Source organism: Pocillopora verrucosa, chromosome 9 (genome assembly GCF_036669915.1).
Source record: "Pocillopora verrucosa isolate sample1 chromosome 9, ASM3666991v2, whole genome shotgun sequence".
Lineage (NCBI taxonomy): Eukaryota > Metazoa > Cnidaria > Anthozoa > Scleractinia > Pocilloporidae > Pocillopora > Pocillopora verrucosa.
In genome coordinates, this window is record NC_089320.1 from 113,530 (window position 1) to 136,739 (window position 23,210).

Consider the following 23,210-nt stretch of genomic DNA (forward strand, 5'->3'; position numbering starts at 1 on the left):
CAAACACATAAAACTGTTTGTTACCCTTAATTAAATAAAAACGTTTGACTGCAGTTGTTTGAGTTTTGTACAAAAACTACCTTAAGACGAAAACGGCGTGTTTAAGATTTAAAGTAAGCCCCCCTCAAATTTAAACTCCCCTCTCTCAAATAATAGCCTCTGTGACTTCTGGTTAACAGCGTTTTCGGCGTAACTTCAGCGTGACTTCTGCGTGACGTGTAACACACAGAAATTTCTGAGTGCCACGTGGTTGCAAATTTGGATCGATTTTCAAGGTTTATAACGAGAGGTTTTTTTTTTTTTTTCAATGTATAATAAAGCCAGCGCTCATATATAAACAGTGCTTAAATCGTCAGTTCCAGCAGGCTTATTAAATGCAATCTTCCTGGAATCGTCTTTGTTTCTACATGGTGAAATCCTTCGATTATGGTTTGCAATACAACGTCTTTCACCGATTTGCTCTACTCAGGTAGGAAATGTGTCTATTTTGTCGCTGCCTCGAAGTTCTGGTTCGTTGTTATTGCCCGTTTTAGTTAAATCGCTTTGTCATTAAAGACGATTTGTCTCGCGTTAATTACGTTCAGTTATCAATCGAATTCGCTCGAAACTCGTTAACATATTATTGGATTAGTGTTCCGTTCTGTTAAGAGTATTCAAAATGATTAAACCAAGCAGCAAATGACGCTTGTCGTATGTGATAAAAGGGACACGAATTTCGTAGCTCGTGTTGGTTTTCAGGGTGGTGGTGTTTAGGTTTGGTGATATATAATGGTGCACGTTTTTTTTCCGTTGTTCATGCAAACCTTCAAAATGTCAAAGAGAAATTTTCTGCCCCTAAATGCGGCAGTTTAGGCGTGTGAAACGTTTTCTTGTCTCACTCATGCCAGTACTGTTTCAAGAGGCTACTCAAAGCTTTCCTGTTCTTGAAAAATTTATTTTCGTTTAATAATATGCCTTTTTTTCCAGGAGAATTAAAATTTATTTGTTTTCATGTCTATTACTTGGTGCAATAAAAACATGGAACTACTAAGGGTAAGTTTTGATTATGGCCTATTTAAAGTTACGCAAACTTGGATCAAAACTCAGAAGTCTGATTAATTGAGAACTTTGTACAGCCGTTTTCGTCTCTGGAGAATTACTTGTGCGAGATTTTATTTTATTTAAAAGTGAAACCCTCTTCGCACAAAACGATTGGCCTTTTTTCCTCACAATGTATGTATTTTTTATCCCCTCCAACCATGACTAATTTCTACCTTAAGTAATTATTTTTTTTCTCTTTCAGGCCGCTGAATTTGTTAATCAGCTTCGCACCCCTGAGACTAACTCATATTGAGATTTTTTTATCAGTCTTACACCACTGTACTTTTTCTCTACACCCCTAACCCCCAACCACTCAACCTCCCACTTATAAAATACTGAGAAGAAATATATTTTATACGAAATCTAAAATTTTTAGGTCTATATTATTACAATAGAAAAATGCCTCCAGGGAATGGCTGAAAATTAAATACATTGTGGCATGTACCTATCATTTTGAAATTAACTAACAGAGTTTCTCAAAATAAAAAAGTACTGTGGAAGGTATGCTGTTAGACGATAAATTTGTAAAACTGTGATATTTTGTGAATTATTCAAGATGGCAGCACTGAACACATTGTTGATTTAACGCAGTCCGCAGATGTTAAGAGCAAGGTAAAGCAATTGAAGAGCTTCCATATGAAAACTAGAATTTATAAATGACATAGTAATTATTATGCTTAATGTGTGGATAAGCTTGTAAATGCGCGATGTAAAATCGATGTGACAGATGTTGTGAAATGAGAGTTTAATGTATTTTGATAATTTATTTATTATTCAGGATGTTTATTTTACGGAATCCCAAGATTTTTAAGCAAAGTAAACCAATTATAGAGGCAGGGGGGCATAGCTTATAAAAAAGGTTTTTCGAGTGACTAGAAAAGTACTCCTCGATACCACACTGTAACGTGTCTAAGAGCATGTAACTTTTTCACATAACTAGGATTGTGAAAATGGAGCACAGGAAAAAGAAGAAGAGGAGGCGTCTGAAATTGACTCCAAAGTCAAGCAGAAAAGGAGACTTTTTCCTATACCGTTATGTAATGCCAAAGTGGTCCGTATTCCTCGCCATCTTGTGGAGGTCCGCGGGTGGTCTAAGGAGTATGCTCGCAGTGCCCTCGTACGCTTTGGTCTACGAAAGACCAACAGTTACTCAAGCCCAAGCAAAGTGCCCAAAAAGAAAAAGAAAACAACAAAGTAAAGGTTGACAAGAAAGCAGAGGGGAAAAGCAAGGATTACCACCGTTATCATTATTGTCCAATGGATGGTTGTACAGCACTTGTAAAAAGAATGCCTCTTCATCTTAAGAAAGTTCACAAACTACTTCTCGATTCTGTTGAATTCAAGGCCGCATTGTCAAGGGTGCGACGACTAGTCAGTGATTAACCCCGGCGACGTTATCATGAAAGACGGAGCAACCTTGGGAAAGACAAGGGTGAATCTTCTGTGAGTGTTGAGGCCCTTGAAGACAATGAAGATGAAATAAACGTCCGTAGAAGAAGCTCGCATAGACGTGTCAAGATTCTTGACGACAGCGAAAGCGAAAGTGAGCAAGTGAACATAGAAGTATTCACACAAGAGTTGTGGAGATTGAAGACAGTGAAGATGAAAATGGAAGCTCCTTTAAAACTCCCAACAAATTGTCTGAAGATGTCATTTCTAAATTTAAAGCCTGGCTTAGACCAGCCGACGGAGGTAAGCTAGATGAGAAAACCAACCAACAGCATGGAAAACAAGTTTCCAACCTTTTGAAGGTGGTAGATGACAAATGCGATTTGACACCCTTGTTCGACGATCACCTTATTAACCAAAAGTCCCTCGAGGGCTACGCAAAGAAAGAATACCACCCCAAAATAACGCAGAGTTATTTGATGAATTTACGTCACTTTTACTCCTTCTCCCTCACTGAACAACCAGGAATAACTGTTCCTAAGAAAAAGTTAATCTCTCTAAGAGACAAGGTCAGCCGGTGGTCATCAGCATTTCGCTAGTACAACGCCAAACGACACTGGGAGAAGATGTATCACGTTTTGATAACTCCGGATCAAATAAGAACGTTGGAAACAAGCAAAGCTGCAAGAGATACTGTATCAGACATGGTTTGATGCTACTCTGGTTTACAGATTTAATGAATGTAACCGAAGAAGTTACAATTCATAGACCCAACGTTTCGACACTCCTGTCTAGTGCCTTCATCAGGGGTGATCTAAATGCTGCAACAAGAGGTCCTTTTATGTGATCACTAATTAGCGGCCTTTTACCCAGATACTGTATGTTTGTTAGGTCGACTGTCAGGTGCACACAAATAAGGCTCATCTCTCTTTCTCACTCGATAATGATAGGAGCCTGGGTAACACAACTCAGCCAAGTTCAGGGGAACAGTCCGGATTATACGGTCTGTGTCTTTGTGTCGTTGTAAAATGGTATTTCATAGCCCCCTTCACATAAGGAAATGTTTTTCTTCACTCTTAAGATTGTTGTATATCTTGAAGTTGATATCCAACTAGATGTGGCTGTGTTTTAGACGTAAGTGTATCATCAGATGATAAAGGCGTTGGCCCCACATTTTACACTTCTTTTTTCCGCTTCCCAGCTCCTAGGCATTTAATCAGAATAGACAGATTCTTTCTCTTAATTTAGTGTTAATTTTTCACTTTAAACATGTATTGTGATGGTGGCATTAGTCTAACGGCATTGCAAAAGGGATGCGCTTATTAGCGAGTCACTCGCCATGTCGGAACGTGTACTGTCAAAGAAAAAAGAAAGGAATGAACAGTTTTGGTCAACCCAAAACTGTGGGTCGAAACAACACGTTGTTCTTGAGTAAAATACCTGTATCGTAAGAGATCAGCCTTTACGCTTGAGTTCTTTCAAACAAACCTTTTTCTATAAAAAGTTCCCATTATTGCGCGAGGCTTACATTCCGTTTTAAAAGCTATATTTGACGGACAACTCCCTGAAGAATGTTTTCACTGCTCTCCCTGTTTTCAAGATATTCTTGCTAACCTCGTTATTCTTTCTCGTAACCTGCAGCTGACGTCCAGATATCTCCGTGATTGATATTATAACGAACCGGGCGATCAATCGAAATTTCGGCTTAAAAAAAGAGGGGCTCTTATTGCAAGGTGGACACTCAATCGAAGGGGCGAAGGAGGATTTATCATTATGCTGTGCTGATTCAGTTGCAATTAAAGCTGAAAGATTTGTAGATAAAAATGCAATAGAAACAGCTTTTCTTTTTATACCTACTATTTACGACCATCTAAGAAAGTGAGGAAGGAGGGAATGCTTTTTCAAGTGGGGCGCTTGTATGACATAATGGCCCAAGGGGTTGGTGCTTATTTGGGGTAGGAAATAAAGTATGTGAGAAACACTTCTAAAATTGACTCTCCGTTGCGTAAATTGGAATAGGTTTCTATTATGTTGAAATTGTGTCAATACATTATCGTGCCCCTGGAGCGGTTTTAAATGGCAACTTACTCAAAAGACTTCTTTTGTGGAAGATCAGTGAGATTGTGAGCCATGCAACACTGTTGCTGAATATATCGAGACTGAAGTGAATAATCTTTATCCGTCGTCATAATTGATCTTTTCTACTATTATGGTTTAAATATTCCTCCTGTCATTCCCATCCACGAGCTAAATTTTCTTTCTTACTCTTTAGTTTTGGAAAATGTTTGACTTTTTTGCCATAGTCATTCTTATCGAATATTCGACTTTACTAAACAAGACTTCAGGGGGCGTTTTCTTCAGGTATGGAGAAAGGTCACGATCACTGAACGCCCTCGTTTGTTTTTTTGTTTCTTATTTTGTAGTTGTTGTTTGTGCGATTTCTTGTTTTGTTGGTTTTTTTCGTCTTCTTTATTCCTCTGAGACCTGATAAAGAAAAAGCACCGTACGAAGTCTCGACATCATCTAGATCCTCACAAAACAGTAAATCCACGCATTGCTGGAATTTTAGCGCAGTGCAGCTTTAACATGGAAGAATTTCAATAAATTTATTAGCTGACAACGAATCTATATGCCTTTAAAATGCTATCTGAAATGTATTCTGCAAGATTTGATAAATCATGTTTCTCGTTCCCGAGTTTCCACGGCAAAAGTGACGTTCCATGGTAAAGTAAGTTATACAAACGCTGACTAACTACTCTCAATATGACGTCCTATCGAAATGTTAAGTCAGAGCTTGGCCTGTTTACCTGAACAGAGTGAGAAGTCACACTTATGGTGTGAATGATTAGTGCGTGAGGGCTTGGTGGGTGTAGTTCTTTCTCTCCTTTGTTTAGAGTATGTCTCTGAACTACTTAGCGGTTTGTCTTCACTAAAACGTTCAGACTACAATTTCCAAGTTTGTCACCTGTGATCTATGTTAATTTTGGATCAGTTTTTGTTTCTGGGCAACCGACCTCGGTTCTGAAAAACCGACCTCGGGAATAAATCCGTCCTCGGGTAGTGTATGTACTGTCGGTAAACTGTCCTCGGTTGATGTCCACGTAACGTCCACTTTTGCCCGAGGTCGGTTTTTTAGAACCGAGGTAGGTTGCCCAGAAACAAAAACTGATCCTTAATTTTTTGCATTCATTAACTATTTTTGTGGTGATACCACTGGATGTAAACATGACGGACCCGTCCAAGAATTTCTTAATGCTTAGAAACCGAATACCAAACGCCTGTTGGCAGTACCTCAAAGAAGTAGCGCATTTCCTACTTTATCCCCCAGTTTTGATAAACGAAACGACATTTCATTTCGACCTAACTTTCGTGGTCGCTATTGTGAAATAAAAGTGAACTGAATTGCTAGATAAACAGATAAATAAGTAAGGAGGTAAGAATTAATCAGTTAACTGTGGGTTTATAATTTGAGGTATCCGTTAAAGTAAGGACGTTTCGTAAAGGAACGTGATAATCAAAGTACTGCACCAACGTTTGTGCACCTCTTAAATCATTTACACCTTGTCAAGAAATGAATTAAAAGTAATGTTTAGTTGAACATATACGGCAACTTAGTACTGGCATGAATTTTAATGAAGGGGTGGTTTTAGGTAGTGGAACTAAGAGAAGTTCGACTCGCCTGACAGAGAGGTATAAAAGCACCAGTTGCCGTAAGAATTGACGCACAGCGAAACATACAATGCATGCTCTCAGCAGTCTTTTCATGCAGCGCCCCTTGGAAATATTGGGCCGAGGAGACGGATCTCACTCCAGACTGTGACTACGAAAAAAAAAGAATATGGGAACACAAATTAAAAAAAGTAAGAAAAGGATATGGGAACACAAGTAAGAAAAGTAAGCAAAGAAAATGGGAACAAAAGTGAAAATCTCGTAAGGTTTGCTACCAAAAGGTGTCCTTGAATCAATCTGATTTTAAAGAAGGTAATTTAGTGTTAACAACTGGGTTGAAAACGTAAATTAGCCACCGTAAAGGGTAAAAAAGCTGACGTTTCGAGCGTTAGCCCTTCGTCAGAGCGATTAGAGGAATTGTGGGTTGTGTGTGGATTTATATGTAGAAAGTGGAGCTACGCCATTGGTGGGACGAGAAAACAGGAATAAATTAGTTGAATGAAAAGCGCTCGTTGATTCCGTGGGAAATCCACAAACCTAACAACCCAGGTCGACCCATCGTTTCTGCCTGCAGTTGTCCCACTGAACTTATTTCCAGCTATTTAGACAAAATTATGGCACCTATCGTCAAAACTCTACCGTCTTACATTAAGGACAGCCAACACGCACTTGAAATTTTTCGTGACTTTAGTTTCCTCGACCAAAACAAACTTATTTTCACCATGGATATAACATCTCTTTACACTGTCATTCCCAATGACGAAGGTCTCCGGGCCCTCAAACATTTTTTCGATCAACGCATTGTTAAGGAACCTAGCTCTGAAACACTACTCCGTCTGGCCGAACTAGTACTCACACTCAATTGCTTTTCATTCGGTGGTAACTACTACAAACAAACTAATGGCGTGGCCATGGGTACTAAAATGGGACCCAGCTACGCCAATCTTTTTGTAGGTTTTATCGAACATCAATTTTTTAGCCAATACCACGGCCCAAAACCTCAACTCTACGGCCGCTACATTGACGATTGCATCGGCGCTACCTCCTCTGCCAAAGAGGAGCTCACTCAATTTATAACCGCCGTCAATTCCTTTCATCCGGCTCTTAAATATACCTGGGAAATTTCCGACACTTCTTTGGCTTTTCTAGACATCAAAATTTCAATTGAAGGCAACGGCTTATGTACTAGTGTTTACTACAAACCTACAGATTCACATAGTTACTTGTTGTATTCATCCTCACATCCATCACACGTCAAGAACTCCATACCTTTTTCACAGTTTCTCAGACTCCGTCGTTTATGTAGTGACGACTCTGATTTTTCCGAAAAATCAGAGGCAATGTGCCAGTTTTTCGATAAACGCGGCTATCCTGTTTCTGTCGTTCAAGCGGGCTACCACCGTGCCCAACAAATCGATCGACAGGTAGCACTACAAACGGCCGAGAAGGAGAACACTGACCGCATTCCATTTACTCTTACATTTCACCCTCACAACCACGCAGTTAAATCTATCATTCTTAAAAATTTTAAATTACTCCAAAACGATTCAGAGACTGGCACTATCTTTTCGCAACCCCCACTTATTTCATTCAAACGTGACAAAAACATAGGCAACTTTTTAGTCAGGAGTTCATTTCAAACCAATGACCAATCTGGAACTTTTAAATGCGCTCGCTCACGATGCAAAACTTGTCCTTTCATTCATAACGTAGAGAAAATATCGGGACCCAAAAGATCCATTAAGATCATTGATCACTTTACGTGTACCTCCGCCAATGTTATTTACTGCATAACTTGCACTTATTGCAATAAGTTATACATCGGCGAAACAGGAAGACGACTGGGTGACCGATTCCGAGAACACCTTCGCGATGTGGAAAGAAATGACAAGGACGCATCCAAACCAGTCGCTAGACACTTTAATCTTCCTTATCATTCTAAACCGCATATGGCAGTTTGCGGTCTTTCCTTACATCTAGGCAGTTCGGAAAGCCGTAAAACACTAGAACAAAAATTTATATTCCAAATCGGCACCCTTAATCCCCACGGAATCAACGAGCGCTTTTCATTCAACTAATTTATTCCTGTTTTCTCGTCACCATATTCCCACCAATGGCGTAGCTCCACTTTCTACATATAAATCCACACACAACCCACAATTTCTCTAATCGCTCTGACGAAGGGCTAACGCTCGAAACGTCAGCTTTTTTACCCTTTACGGTGGCTAATTTACGTTTTCAACCCAGTTGTTAACACTAAATTACCTGCTAGACTCCCCCACCGACGCAGCACCACAGTTTCTTTAGAAACTTACCCCTTTATTCATTTTTAATTCTAAAGAATGCGAGCTACGGTTTTTTAATAGGGTCAATTATTTATAGTGCAATGTTAGAATGTAGAAAAACATTGTATAAGCTAAAATTTGATTACAGAAGCTAAGAAGACGCACAGTTATGAAGTTTACTTGCTGTTGGGCTTAACGTCAACCTTCTATACTCCACATTTCGTTGTATATCTTGGGGGAAATTACTTTAACAGACTTTAAGACTTATATTTGTACATAACCACCATGGGGGATCATGAAAAATACAACTGCCAATGTTGGGGAATACTGCGAATCCTCTGACGACGTATAGGGGATCAGGTAGATTCCATTGTGACACAACCAAAATCTGCCGACCCCTCGCCCTAGGTGATAAATTATAACCTATCCATAACTCTTGTATATTGTTACGATGTGCTAACTAGAAGAGGGTACATCTTAGGAGAAGATTAAGGAGATCGACTATCTCAATATAATTTTTTTTTGCAACGTAAACATTCCACTAAAGTGTTTTTTTTTTGTTTAAGAGAGGAAATTGTTAAGAAAACAGTACCGATGATCATTCAAAGAGTCCACAAAAAAGGATTTTTAAAGACAAGTGTTTTAGATTAGAGACTGTGTCAATTATCAGGGAAACTGCATATTTGTTTCCTATTTATCTCTCAGAAACATGATGAAGAAGTTCGCTGATTATTTTGAAAACTAGACGCATATCTGTGTGTCTTTAGAAGTTTGTATTGATAAAGTATTGGCACAGGCCCCATACTAAGTGATTTTCACCAGTATCTCCCATGTAAGTGTTTCAATTCATGTAAAAAGTAACCGATAACAATTTTTAAAGCATGTTGAAATGTTAAACATTTCACACAAGCTTTTCAATTATCTTTTAAGGACTACATTGTACTCGCGCCCTTGCTTTGGAGCCTTGACGGGGATTGGTGACTGAACCGACTGTGAAGTTTAGGCTCAGCCGGGCCTCCTACGTAGAACCTGGATAATTAGTTCTTTAGTACCACGACTGCACCGAACGGGTGATTCCATAAAAGAAATTATAAAGTAATCTGCAACCAATCGGAGCCGTACATCTCTATAATCTTCCGATTACATAAACTAAATCGACAAACAATTCTTCAAATTAACAATTTTGCCAAATGAAACCTAAATTATTTAGGAGAGATAATGTTGAAGGTTCGCATCTGCCTTCTGTTTAGTACTTATGCTGTTGCATTGTAAATCGAGGATATGTAACAGAGGTTAGCCTGCCGACTAATTTGAAAGTGATCAAATCAGAAGGTACTGCAAACTATTTTCTGTATTTTAACCACGGGTTTTAATATATGTATTGCGCATACTTAAACTCTGTATTTTGATAAAATAATTCCCAACGATGCTTTGGGAATAACTCATCCAAATCAATTTTCTTCATCTAAAGGTAGAGTTTGATATAGAGGTGCGCTTCAAAAATTTTTTTTTGGGAGTCTTACTTCCAATTGCTCTAGACCCTGGGAATAATGAAAAGGTGCAAAGTATGAGACCAATATGAAATGGGCACGTAGTAAGGTTTCCACATTTTCGCCTATGGAAAGTCTTAGTGGTGAAGTGTCTAACATGGAGAGGGAACACTAAAAAAAGTGAATATATTGTGTTTTGTACCTTTTCTTAATTTTACTTTCTATTCTCAGAGAATAATAGCTTAATTCTCCGTTAATTTTTTTTCAACCTTTTTTTTTCTTTATATGAGAGGTCTGGGTTGTGAAAGATGCTCACAAAAAAATTTTCAAAGATGATCGAGTTAAAGAAATTCTCAGTTTTTATTGCATCAAATGTTAAGTTTATTCATTTTATCTTAGGCTGCGGGGCCAGACACAGAAGGTTATTTTGTAGAATAATTCTAATTATAACCGTTTCGTAACATGTCATGGTGGTTCAAAAAGAGTTTGAAATTCTGAATTTATTTGAGACAGCAAATGTTTACATTATGGTCTCCATTACATCGAATCGGTGTCGTTAAATAGGGAACTTTCCATTGAATGATAAATTTGTTTTAGCTAACGAGCAAGGTAACCAATCATATAATATTAGATAGGATAAAACGTAGAATCATATCTCAGCTATTCATTTTTCACATCAGTCCTTATCTGTATCTGATATTATACAGGGATCCATAAACGCTCTCGAGAAGGAGAAGGCGTATGACGGTAACATTAAAAAATAGGGAAGTTCGTGCACCAACATGCGACATAAGGAGGCCGGAATAATTCTTGACTCCGCAGTTTAGGTGTTTTATCTTAGAATAAAGCAGTGTTTTTACGAGGTTCGATGTATTTTGACGAGCTCACAGGAGGACTGAAAAGACAAACAAAATGTTTAAACTCTATTCGTGCATTCCATGTGCTTTATTTAGTGCAGCTGGATAATAAGATTCTTACTATGTAATTTGTGGTTAATTTTCTCAAAGCGAAATCGAGAAAATCTGGAGAATTATTATACCTTAACGATTACGCATCAATTTTTAAACATTTTCATGAACTTGGTGATAGGAAATGTAATTAACTGAACGAACATTTACATATACGAATCATTGAAACCACTTGGTTTTGGCAGGGCTCGTACAGATCAAAAATGACTGATTCAACAGTTCCAAATTGTTCAGACCGCTTCCTTTTTTTTTCCATTCAGCTCTATTGAGCGTGACTTTTTAAAATACATTTATCGTCTTTCTACGTAAGATTTTAAAGCGTTATTCTTTCTCCTTAATTTTTAGCACACCTAAAATTAAAATTACTCGTCTGCGTAGATAAAGAAACTAAAACTAACAAAGTGAGAAATTATCGTCGGCATTGAGAAACTTCTCGGTAGGCTAGCTAGAAGAAATTACCCATTCCGTGCTTAAATATGTGTTTAAAACTCAGTTGTTGTTTATTCATCTTGGTTACCACAGGAAATGAAACGTCTTATTTTAGAACTTCCCCATCGATAAGAGAAACTCATTTTTAATTTAGCACCAGAGCCCAGATCATATTGAAAATTGGTCTTTCGAAATATAATTGATTCTTTAGAATTTAATTCAGAGCTCATTACCTGAACAGTATCATGTTTCATAAATCTAAAATAAACTTTGCGGCATCGTAATTTGGAACGGCAACACTTAATTGGTTGGAACAGACTAAACAGCGATGTACATTTCATGATTGATACGAAAACGTGAGCCCGGCGAACGAGTAAGACGTCGAATTGAACACAAGAAGAGGAATTCCATATCTACAAGAAACCATGTATTATTTTGTTTATCATATAAACACAATAGCCCTTTACTGGAAAGAAAAGCCGACTTCATCAACGAATGAAAATAAAGGAATCGACAATCCTCGAATAACAATCGCAGAGTGCGTTAGCGCTGACTCTTAAGACGGAAAAATGCGTTGAATTATGATTACAAAAACAACAACGATCGTAATTTTCAATTAACAAAATTCTCATTTATTGACGTTGTCCTTACCGACAGATGAAGTCTTTCAGGTAAACGGCCAAAATCGGCCAGTGGCAAATCTTCCACATGTCGATTTTCATTCTCAGCCGAGAGAAATGCTAACACCAAAGCCACTGAATACGAAACTTTCGTTTTTCGTTTAGTATATTGGTTTTCTTTCCCTTCTAGGAAAGTTTGAACCTCATCGTCTGTCAGCGATACGGATCTTTTAGTGTTTTAGTCGCCATATTTCGAGAAAGCTGCGACAAACAACTTGTACTGAGAATCATGAAGGCTTTGCCGTTTACTCATCAACCGAGTGGCGCCAAAGGCGAGTGACGTGTAAGCAGCTAATTGGCTATATCAACACACATAAAAAAAAATACGATGGTTTTTGTTTATGTGTGTTGTTACGGCTTTTCTCAGGGCCGGAAATCCTTGTATAACACCACAGTTTATGTGATAAAGTTCACTTCGGTTTACTTAAATCTGTACACATATTTTATCCTTTTTTATTTGTTGTTTTTTTCAGCACGTGTCCTTATTTATACCACTCCACATGCTTCACGCTTAATTTATTATCGTGCCTAAATAATGGTGTACTTTCCTCTCTTTACTTTATCTTATCCCTCAAGAGAACATTCTGAAATTTAAAAAAAATATATCGAGGACCTTCCGAGACCGTCCCCAAATAATGTTGAAGGAAATTCCCCATAACATTTGTATATTAATGACGATTGCCATGCCACATCCTTCGTTGTAAATTTCAATCCTTCAGTCAACAGATGCTTGAAAACCGATCGGGGGGGGGGGGGAAGGTTTGCTTTTACGCGCCCAGAATATTGTCGGCCAGAGCTTGAAAAACTGCGCCCAGCCATCCTTAGTAATAATCTGCATTCTATTCTGAAATATTATTTTAGTTTGTTAAGTACTTTTGCTAAACACCATAAGTAACTTTAGTGGAGATCTTACATTACGATAGCCGCCCTTGGTGTGTCGCTTTTTCTCCCTCCATTAAAAAAAACAAAACAAAACAAAAACAGAAGGAATAGGATACTCTAAGACGGCCAAGCTAATGATCGATAGAAAAATCCTTAAATATATCTTGCACAAGGAAAAAAAAAAAAGCAGAGCATGAGCTTAAACAAGGGAGAACCAAGGTAATCGTAGTCTATTAACATCCAGGTGTACTCTCCAATATTTAAAATCCTTACCAATTGGCGGCGAAAGGGACGAGTGGCCATCGTCAGAAGTGTAGTCTCTATTTTTTGGCGCTAGATTTGCATTTTCAAATCGCACGCAATGCACTGCGTTTTCCATTGATGTATACTTCCGCATACAGGGAAATTAGAGTACTTGGGTAGGAATTTCTGCAATGGGGCATACGCATACCTTTCATTTTATTAAAAGAGACACTTGCTTCTTAAAATTCCTTATGTTTCTCTGAATCTCCTAACCTTGTGCTATAAACAATTCGGAAATACGCTACTGTTTATTCAATGTTTATAAGTGGCCTCTTTTCATTTTGGGAATTTTCTTTATAGGCTTACTAAAAAAAGTTACCCGTTCCGTGCTTAAATATATGTTTAAAACTCAATTTCTTGTTCATTCATCTAGGATACCTAAGGAAATTAAACATCTTATTTCAGAACATGGCAAAATTGAAAATATCACCATTTGCCAGCAATTAAATCTCTGGTCAGTACTATGTTCCATCAATGCAAGCACAGGCTTACAATGTAGGCAGAAAGCATTTTTCCTGAGTTTCAGATCATCAGCTCTTCTTCATTTTTATAAACTTTGTGTGCATGTCTATGGGTAAACAAGTCTACTCGTATAAAACAGCATTAATTATCCTGAAAATAATAAACAGGCCTAACAGGCCTATGGTTGTGAGCACTGCACAGACCCCACTCAGTCGTATGCTTTACATATGCTAAATGTAACCCAGCACTTTGGTGACAACAGAACCACTTTTTTTAGAGAAGGACCCAAATTAAGCAATAATTTGCGATCTAGACTCGCCCTCCGACTAACTATACCAAGTTTATTACAATGTGCGGCAAGTGTTCTTACAAAGTGTGAAAGCTTATATTATTTTAAAGTACAATGGTAATTTATTACAAACAGCCAAAGCTTTTTTTAATTACAAATTAAGGCAATTTTTTTTACCGAGTGCGATAGTCTGTTATAACAAAGTTCAAATGAATAAAAGGGGCAAGTTTCTAAAGAAACAGTGTTGCTGTGTCGGTGGGGGAGTATAACAGGGTAGTTTAGTATTATCAGCTGAGTTGATAACTTAGGTTGGTCACCGTAGAGAGTTTCAAAGCTGACGTTTCGAGCGTTAGCACTTCATCAGAGCGAATAAAAATAGAATGCAATCTCTTGCAAAGTGCGACGACTTTATTACAAATTGAGACAACAATATTTATAAAGTGGGACAGATATTACAAAGTAAGACGATTATTACAAAGTGCGATAGAAAAAAATCCTGAACAACACAACATTTTCATAAACCAAACTTACTACTTACAAAAAGAATTGAAGGCAGTTTATTGTTATGCACTTGGAATTCACCTTTTCATTTTACCAATTGTAATTGTTTATAATTCCCATTTGTTCCACACCTGTTATTGGTACTAATATCGGGTAAGCCCGCGATTTTACGATTATAAAGAGATTCATTTTGAATTATTAACAATTCGAAATATCTTTGTAAACAGGTTTTTCAAATATTTTAAAATTTTTATTTTTATTCCATAAGGGCTTGTGGTGGGCACCAAATAACAAGTGTTTGATGCACGAAAGACTTATTATTTAGAAAACACTTTATTCTTCCGCTTATATAATTTTGATATGAAGCTGTGAGCCGACAACCGAAAATAGCGTATTAACATAAAAAGAATTTTAAATTTCATTGCTCTAACAACATTCACATTAGTAGATAAATAATGACAATGCGGTTTTTGATCATTAACTTCCTTTTATTAATTAATGGCGAAAATGAAGCGTGTATTCAAACGTGGTTGAAGTTCGAAGTTTCTAGTAGTATCTAACTTAAAACTCATGATCTGATCCTATCATCTCTTATGTTTAAGGTAACATATAATACGTATTCATATTCCCTGCTTTGTTACTCGAAAACTTTAGGATGATCCTATCAAAAAACGGCAAACGGCGTAATCAGAACTTCCAGCCGTCTGATTTCAGGCGTTTTTTCACCAACGTTTCTTGCATCTGCAATAACTATGAACAAAATTGATGTCTACTTTCCTTCTTCTCGATGTGAAGATTAAACTGGAAGATAATGTAATTTTGAGCTTATTTTTTCTCCTTTGCCTCAATGTTTAAACTGAAAAACTTTTATTTGTCCCCATATTCCGCTATAATTTTTTTCTCGACACGTGCCGAGGTTTAGTTGTATGTGCCTACATGGCAAAATACCAGAAAATACAAAATAATGAAAATATTCTTTAATATTTAGTTGCATTTTATGTTTATTATTTCTCTCCTTATTTTTGACCTTATGACCAGAATTGTTAAGGAATAGAGAAATTGTGAATGTCTAATGTTTTGTAAATAAGTTGCCGTGACTGCAGATTATGTTGTTGACTATACTTTTTACGACTTCCACCTTTTCCTGCTTGAAATATGCAATATCGTACATATTATAAAATTCGAAAACCCCTTAGAACAATTTTTACCTGAAATTGTATAAAGCCTAAGGGTAGTAACAACTCGCGATTTGAATAATTCATTCAAGAACATGATTGTGGAGATGTTGTTATCGCAGTTTTAGCGTATCAATAGTAAAGATCCCGACAACATTTTTGCTTTAAATTGGTAATAATTGTGAAAACTGACCTGAATCGTAATTCACATCATTTAAAGCATTCGTGATGGTCCAACTCGACAGGCCTGTAAAATATATTCTCTCAAAAAGGTTTATTATGATCACCAGGTGTTTTTGTCAGATATTTGATTATTCTATCCCTCTCTAGAACTCGTAAGCTAGGGCATATACAAAAAAGAGAGGAAAAGAAAAAAAAGTTAACACAGGAACGTTTTTACCGAGCCAAGATTGATAGAGAGTTTCATTTGGTGTCTTTCACTTTGAATGATATCGATCTACCAACCAACTGTAGTTATCATCACGTCCTTTGTTTACCATGCTGGCTGAAATTTTGGAAAGAGCAGGGTAGGTGATATCACTTGAAGCAGTTCGACTAAGCCTTGCATTACAATTTGATTAAAATAACTTTAGAAGTAAGCCATAGACCTTTCCGCCGAGAGAAATCGATTGGTCGCTAATTAAAAACATCGGCATGTAGTCGCCAATAAAAGATGGAATCTTTATCAATAATTCACAAAGTTGAAATCAAGCGCTATAATTTTCACCAAAACCAGTCTTAGTTCATATCCGGATACTTAAGTTGATTGACGTGGAAGGTGAGTCTCTTGTGGCTATCTTCTCAAGAATCCCATCCTAAAGAACCAAAAATTATCTTTGATATCAGTATTACCTACTACCAAAGTAAGGAACTCGATAGAGAATGCTAAAACAAGCGGCATCTTCTCGCACTAATAAGATTCCACATTTGTTTGTTGATTTTCCTAGATGGCAGGACATTTCAAAAGTGATTTGTCTTTAACTGAAAATCCGGTTTCGAGAAATTTTTCTTTTCAAAGTCACATTTTGAACGGTTTATTTTTAAATATCTAGGCTCCTAATGGCTTCCCAGATAGGGAGTTCAATTTCAGATCGCGTGTTGGACAATGAAAAGGACTGCCATATGTTACGCCGATTGAATCGGAGTACGGCCAGCGTAATAAATTTTGTCACCTTGTTTTATTGCTTAAATACCTAGAAAGAGCCTGCTTCGCTACCCTAAATGATGACTTTTTTAACACAAGCTGTGTTCATACCCAAGTAAAAAATAACGTCACGATATTTAAATTATTTACAGCGATATCTAGTTCATAATGAAGTTCCTTGCGTGCCTTACGTTAACAACACTGGTTTCTTTGATTGTGGCTGTGCCATTTCCAAGAGAAGACTTTACCAGAGAGCTTGGAAAATCCGGTCATTACGACAAAGGTAGGACAATATTTATCATCTACTAGCTGATTGAGAGAATGTCATAATAAATGCAGCCATGTACAAGAGTTGAACCAATCTTGAAGCAACCTACAGAAATAAAGTTTGGTTTGCATCGTCCCTTGGCCCAAGTAGCACATTTCAAAAGTCACTTCTTAAAGATAATAAATAGAATTATTGAATTCAGCTATGAAGAATAGGACATTGTTTAATCTAGTAGTTTATTTTGCCAGGTTTCACTACTCTTTTTTATTTCTGTAAAAATGCTTACATATTTTCCCTACCTTATGTTAATTGCAGAGTTTGAAAGAATATGCATATATTATCGATAACTTTCTACCATTCTAGATTCGGCTACATACCACCCATGAACCTCGCGTACAAAGAGTCAATGATCTATCTTATTTTCACTCGTACTTAGAACGTCCTGCAAAACACCTGACGACATGAAATGCATAGATCCTATTTTACAAATAATATGATAGACTGTTTGTGAATAAGATATGAGAAAGTTAGAATTTAAATTGTTCTCCTTGAGTTGGCTCAAAAATTAGCATAAAGTTCAAAGATATTTGTTAACTTGATGCTATTAACTAAAGCATCTGTCTAATGGGTCCTGTTTGTAATTAATTATGGATATAGCTTACTCTTGAGCGAGGAAGCAATTTTTTTCTCGTCCCTGAACAATGGTTGTAGGCATCATTTTATACCTCCAACGTCAATTGCGATTAACAATCGCCCTCGTTTATGAACAAGATTGTGGCTTTGTTCACTAGCGCTTTTTATCCCCGTCGATGCCGTTACCATCATTCGCTCGCGGGTGGGCAAGAAGATTCCAGTATTAGAAACATCATTCTACAAGAGCACAGCTTGAAGCGGACAGATCTGCAAATAAAATTCTCGAATCCTAAGAAATGTCGAGCCTTTGTGCCTAAATGTGAAGAATTTCTTCTAATAACAATCGATTTCTATTGATTAACGATCCTTCTTTTGACTTGTAATATTCGTTTTGGGGTTTTAATTATTCATATTTCAAAACCCTTTTTTATGTCAATACGCCAGATGGTAAAATTCAAACTGCCGAAATAAGGAAAGAAATTTATGGAGACTTCGTTTCTGCGTCATGTCTATCTCTTACAATCTCATTCCTTCACCGCCTTTCAAAATCCCCGCAATTGATAACACTAATGAGTTCATAGGAAATTCCATTTGGCTCACGAACTCGACTAAAGCAAAAGACCACAAATAAGCAATATGCATATGGTGAAGTGTATTCTTTAGGTTCGTACTTAAAGGCTCTTGTGTTTGTATATAAAGATAGTGAGTTACACCTCACAGTTATTTCTACACTAAACTAAGTAAACATTCTCATAAAATGATTGCCTCATATAAGATGAACCCACACATCTAAAGTAAATAAACCAACTCGAAATGCAAGGAGGTAATAAATGTTTAATTGCGATGAAAAAAAGTAAAAAACTCGGGAACAAACAAACTTATGAGTAAAATCGTGCAACTTACTCAGGAAGATATAGATAACCTTACCGTTTTCAAAACACTTCTGGCTTTTTTCTTCTTTTAAAAGCAACAATGATTGGCTGGAGTAAAAACACTCATTATGGTGACGCTTAAGAAAACGTCAATAACGATATAACTTCCATTTGCCTTAGGAATTTTCAAATTTTCGAAGGTTTGAAATCGTCAATACTCCCCAAGAGGCCAAGATGTTTTCTTTATTGTAATATTTAACGACAGTGTGAATCGAGAATAAAATTTACCTTCGGACCTCCAGCTTCTCTCTCACGATACACGAAATTTAAAAATTATTTCACAACATTGTTTTGCATTTAGTGGCTATGATGTGTATAACGCTAGACACGTTGTTTTAGTCTTTTGTTTCACCACGTTCTCGTTGTAGTCGTTTTTGCGCTTTGTATACGCCCCCTCCTCCTTACTTTGCTTTCATTTTATTTTCTTGTGGTTTGATTATGAAATCGTTATGATGAAATTAAATGGAGTGGGTAATTCTGTAGGCAGAATCATAATGAGCCATACCTAGGCCTCTTAAAAATTTACGCCAAGTAGATTAAAATGCAGCGTTTTTTACTTTCAAAACGCAAAGAAGTTTTGTGTTTACAACAGAAAACAGATTATAGATATTTTCCTTCCACACTGCTTCAGAAAAATTTAAAATCGCGACAGTCAAAAACAGCAGAAACTCCAGTATATATCTTTACGGTCAGGTTTTAAAGGGGTCTAATACCGCCAAAAATACATCGATGATTAATGTGGAGATATTTCTCTGCCGGCGTAGGAATAATTTCGAACCTTCAAACTATGCCCACTTTGTGCGGAGGAGTCTTAATTTTCCATAAGCAACGAGAGTCTTTAAGTATATTTTTATTCTGGTGTACAAGTGCGCTTGTTCCAGTAAAATTGATGTGCATTTCCTAGTAAAAACCATCAAAACAAAATTCAGCTCCATCCAGATTTTGATATTTAAGGATGTGAGATCACTTTGAGATCACTTTTTTATGGTTCATTTCAGCTGTTCCTCATGAAGAGAAGAGAGCTCCTTTATGTAGAAATGCTGCAGGCGAAATTTATTGCCAGCTAGAAGTATATTACGAGGAATCCTGCCTTTATCAACCAGGAATCATGAAACAGAATTGCAGAAGAATGTGCGGATTTTGCTAGGTATAAAATTTTAAACGCTTTCTGATGGTTTGACAAGTGTACTCTTTAATATGTATGACTATGTGTAACTATTATTTTATATGACTGTTCGAGCAGATATGAATTTTGGGCCATTTACTTAGTGTAATTTTCAGTGTTAACATTTAGATGCGCTGGTTATCTGACCAATTTCTAAAGAGCCCCCTTCAGTAGGCGAGGTCGATAATTTTGAATGCAAAACCAGGTTTGCATCTCAACATGCACATCAATTTCATACAACCAAGGAAAGATACCAATGCTACGTTCTCGTTCCTTTTTTTTTTCGAAAGCAAACGTGCTCTTTAATAATGGTTAATGAGATCTTTCTTAATTCTAAGTTTATTTTTTATCTTTTTACATTGCAGGCCCGATGCTGTCTGTAAAGAGTTGTCTATTTCATGTATATTGAAGCCTTTGTAGCAGTGGAACCATACGAAAGTGGAACTCAGAATGTGTTTCCAAAACTCGTTTTAATAATTGAGCTAAATTATCCGAAATTCAAATGCTCTTCTTTTTGTTCATTAGTAATTAACAGCGACAAAATGTAAGTTTTAGACTCCGTTAAATAAAATGAACAAAAGTGAGAAAGTACTTTTTACTTTCCTTTTAGGAGTGCTATGATCTGCTCAATACTTCCGCAATAACAAAACTGAATCATGCGTTATAGCTATTGGTGAACCATTTGTCCATTTTCTCTTTGTATGAAAAATGCATTATTGCCATGAACACTTCCGAGATTCGTATGTCTATCTCACGACAACTTAAAATTTTTTAGCACACTACTTTCCATATTCTCGTAGATACTAAACGTTAATAAATTGCCAACTTAAACGCTGAAAAATAAACTCTTTTTACTAATTTCCACCCCCTTTTATTGCTCCATGGATAACAAGATTAAAGAAAAGCTGAAAAGACTATGTTAGAAAATAATTATCATAGCATATCGTCTGCTAATTAAAATAGAAGCAATTCTCGAAAAATGTTCCCTAAAGAACCACATTGCTGACAAGCACAAATCGTCAAAATCTTTATGTCACTTGACGATAAAATTCCAACCAAACTTCATAAATACTTGAAAACATGGAGGTACGGCTATTTCAAGAATGATCGGGGAATATCAATTATTTTTCCTGTAGGTTTAATCGAATAAAATAATCGTCTACAAGCTTAAAAGAGCATCCTCAAACGCGCAGCTTGGCGCCTTTATCTGTGGTCAATACTCCTAAACTAAAAAAAAACAAAAAAAAACCCCTTCATTATGGGTGCCTGATGATGAACAATGAGAATTTAATATAGGAAGTCAATGCAATCATTTTGATCTGTTTGATCTGCAATACATATACTTTCTCTTTCCAACCTTTCAGCCCAGTTAGCTATCAGCTATAATACAGCTATCAAAGCTTTTTACCTTTTTGGTAAGATGGCCGACAGGAAAAGGGAAAATAATCAACGCGTATATTTTCAAAGTCTTCAATGAAAGAACCTGACGGGGTTATCAAATTGATAAGCTTATGACAACCCTAGTACATTTTTAAAAGTTGTCCTTCTGTCATTTTTCGCAGACTATAAACATCATATTGGCTGGTGAAAACCGTTTTGCGAAAAGAGATTTAATCCACCGCCGATTTCGGTAAAAGCGTATTCTTCGTGAGCTCAATGTAAATTGGTTTTTTCACAATTCTATTTTATTTCCCTTTCTCCAGTAACATCAAAGCGTTGAGACTGTCAACAGTTTTCCGCTGAAAACACTCATATTTTGGGAAAACTTATATTGACCCTGTTTTTAACACAGCCCGCAAGAATAACTACACAGGTTACCACCATGCTGATCGCAATTATCTTCAACCACAGCTAAATAAAAGCAGTGATATGGGTCTCCGACGTCTTCACATGGCAGTAATCGTTTTTGTTCGGTATCATCTGAAAAGCAGAGAAATGACAAAATTGTCCACCTTTTTTACTGAAGTATGTTACAAAGCGAGAGAAACTGAGCCAGCAAAGTATAAACTTGAGGCTTCACAACGAAAAGTCAAAGAAACTTAGACTACAGTGCTCTATGTATCAAAACTCGTAAGAAGAAGCTGGGTAAAATTCAGAAGATGAAGTTATTTTTATGCAATGATAGGCAAAATTTAATTATACAAGGAACACCAATCCCACTATTGAATACTTAAAAATAATGAGTCCATTATTGTTTCTCTTACCAATGGAAAATTGTCGTAGAAAAGTACTGGAAGATAGTTCTTTTTGATGACCTTTTCCTATTGCCATAGGATTTGACAGAGAGATTAAACAGGTCAGGACGAATATGATCAGGAGCGTGTTGATTGTCTTCATTGCAAATAATTCTGCAAAGAAATGTGATAATAATGTAAACTTTAAAAATCTCCTTTGAAATCAAAGTTTTTGTTGCTACAGTAGCTGCTAGCCTTAAATTTGCTATCACTACCAAATTAATGATAACTGTTATTCAACTTACAATGAAATGACAAGACCAGAAAATTGATGTTTGACAATTGATCTAGAATTACTTTTCGAAGGCGGACAACTGCTAAATGTAAACGTAGTTTGCGTTTGCTCGGTAATGACATTAAAGCGATTTCAAATAATTAATGATTAATGATAAAATCAAGTGAGATAAGAAGGATTTACACTTTTCACTTAATCATTTTTCAATGAAGCTTTCTATACCTGACATTAAAATGTTTCTTTTTGATTTCAGACTTTAGATGGCTTCATCTATGATTTCGAATCAGTTTCATGGCCACATTAGCCGAGTCGGTAGGTGAAATTTGCAAGGAAATAAACGTTCGGGAACTTCTCTAGTAGTCCCAAATAACCCCTCGAAATATGGAAAAAAAAGAAAAGAAACGAAAGTCTGAGTGGAACTTAATCTTTTTTGTAGACACCTCAGTTGAGTTTGTTTGGTTAACCATAAAACATGGCCAAGCTATGTGACTAATTTGTTTGTTTCGCAATCCTCAGTATCAATTATATAACAACCCTTGGAATTACTCATCTTTTCATCACTGCTTTATTTTCAGAAAGGGCAAAGCAAATCTTCCAACCATTTCATGTATCGTTAGGTCTTGGAAAGACGAGGGCTTGCCTCTTGATATCTTGAAAAACAATTCCCTCTCCGAACAGCGACATAGCAACAATTAGGTTTCCAAAAAACAATCCTGGTAATCAGCTGAGAAATGTTTATGTTTCTTTTTCTCATAGTTGCGATGTTTGGCAATTCTACTCAGATATCGTAGCATGATTACCATCTGTATAAAAAAAATAAATAAATAAATAAACTGTTGGGCGCATTGTACTCATATTAAATTGATAAGAAGTTTCTTGCTATGACGATTGTGGCTGTTTCATCGAAATTTCCCGAAAAGGTTGAATTGATATGTAATTTGTTTGTTTCGCATTTAATTTTAACTCAACTTTTTTTTGCAATGAAGGTGGCTGTAGG

The 23,210-nt window shown here is 36.6% G+C and overlaps 1 long non-coding RNA gene and 1 pseudogene across 4 annotated transcripts; both read left to right on the plus strand.

The window, feature by feature from the left end:
• Positions 1-426: 426 nt before the first annotated feature.
• On the plus strand, positions 427-3,386 carry LOC131781251 (uncharacterized; annotated as a pseudogene).
• A 6,257-nt stretch (positions 3,387-9,643) lies between these two features.
• LOC131781261 (uncharacterized) lies at positions 9,644-20,542 on the plus strand. Of its 4 annotated transcripts, none has more exons than XR_009339949.2 (4): positions 9,644-9,755; positions 16,899-17,029; positions 19,578-19,726; positions 20,110-20,542. It is a non-coding gene; the product is annotated as an uncharacterized lncRNA (long non-coding RNA). The 4 variants fall into 4 exon arrangements; XR_009339946.2 differs by lacking the exon at positions 9,644-9,755 and adding an exon at positions 15,983-16,129; XR_009339947.2 differs by lacking the exon at positions 9,644-9,755 and adding an exon at positions 16,299-16,380 and having other exon boundaries at positions 20,110-20,535.
• Positions 20,543-23,210: the final 2,668 nt, after the last annotated feature.